Source organism: Manis pentadactyla, chromosome 6 (assembly GCF_030020395.1).
Source record: "Manis pentadactyla isolate mManPen7 chromosome 6, mManPen7.hap1, whole genome shotgun sequence".
Lineage (NCBI taxonomy): Eukaryota > Metazoa > Chordata > Mammalia > Pholidota > Manidae > Manis > Manis pentadactyla.
The window spans coordinates 94467683-94469580 of NC_080024.1; positions in this window are offsets into that span (position 1 = coordinate 94467683).

Consider the following 1898-nt stretch of genomic DNA (forward strand, 5'->3'; position numbering starts at 1 on the left):
ACTCAGAGATAGTAGGCTACATTTTCGTTTTTATTCCTAGAACAGGTGAAGATGGTGACAGGTCATCTGCCCCAAGACATTTCTCCTGAGACTCTTTATTGGAGAGCAAATAGGGATCAACTGGAGAGAGAAGTCATAGGACTTGTAGTTTCTGACATTTCATACTCACAATTTGTAGTTGTAAAAAGGCTGGGCAAAACCGACCCTCACCACTCTCATATCTTAGGAACTTTGTTCTTTTTGAGTCTTTAGTCTTTACCCTTAAGATGGACATGCTGATTCTCTCATCTTTCTGAGATAGTACAAATATTGTGAATATTAATTACAGGTATAGGTTCCCTTTTTCCTGAGACGTTTTTTAAATTAAGGTATCATTGATATACACTGTTATGAAGGTTTCACAAGAAAAACAATGTGGTTATTACATTCACCCTTATTACCAATTACACCGCCATACCCCATTGCAGTCACTGTCCATAAGTGTAGTAAGATGCCACAGAGTCCCTATTTGTCTTTGAGCTACACTCTTCCCCGTGACCCCCCCACACACACCATGTGTGCCAATCATAATGCCCTTCAATCCCATTCCTCCTCACTCCCCACCAAATGTCCCCAACCCCTCCCCTTTAGTACCACTCGTCCCTTTTTGGAGTCTGTGAATCTGCTGCTATTTTGTTCATTCAGTTTTTGCTTTGTTATACTCCACAAATGAGGGAAATCATTTGGTATTTGTCTTTCTCTTCCTGACTTATTTCACTTGAGCATAATACTCTCTAGCTCCAGCCATGATATTGCAAATGGTAGGATTTACATCTTTCTAATGGCTTAATAGTATTCTATTGTGTATATGTACCACATCTTCTTTATCCATTCATCTACTGATGGACACGTAGGTTGCTTCCATATCTTAGCTATCATAAATAGTGCTGCAGTAAACATAGGGGTGCTTATGGGTCAAATGGTGTGTCTGTTTTGAGAATTTTGATGTACCTCCATACGGCTTTCCACAATGGTTGACTTAATTTACATTCCCACCAGCACTGTAGGAGGGTTCCCCTTTCTCCACAGCCTCGCCAACATTTGTTGTTGTTTGTCTTTTGGATGGCAGCCATCCTTACTGGTGTGAGGTGATACCTCATTGTAGTTTTAATTTGCATTTCTTTGATAATTAGCGATGTGGAGCATCTTTTCATGTGTCTGTTGGCCATCTGTATTTCTATTTTGGAGAACCGTCTGTTCAGTTCCTCTTCCCATTTTTTAATTGGGTTATTTGTTTTTTGTTTGTTGAGGCGTGTGAGCTCTTTATATATTCTGGACATCAAGCCTTTATCGGATGTGTCATTTTCAAATATATTCTCCCATACTGTAGGGTTCCTTTTTGTTCTATTGATGGTGTCTTTTGCTGTACAGAATCTTTTTATCTTAATATAGTCTCACTTGTTCATTTTTGCTGTTGTTTTCCTTGCCCGGGGAGATATGTTCAAGAAGGGGTCACTCATGTTTATGTCTAAGAGGTTTTTGCCTATGTTTTCTTCCAAGAGTTTAATGGTTTCGTGACCTACATTCAGGTCTTTGATCCATTTTGAGTTTACTTTTGTATATGGGGTTAGATAATGGTCCAGTTTCATTCTCCTACATGTAGCTGTCCAGGTTGGCCAGCACCATCTGTTGAAGAGACTGTCATTTCGCCATTGTATGTCCATGGCTCCTTTATCAAATATTAATTGACCATATATGTCTGGGTTAATGTCTGGATTGTCTAGTCTGTTCCATTGGTCTGTGGCTCTGTTCTTGTGCCAGTACCAAATTGTCTTGATTACTATGGCTTTATAGTAGAGCTTGAAGTTGAGGAGTGAGATCCCCCCTACTTTATTCTTCTTTCTCAGGATTGCTTTGGC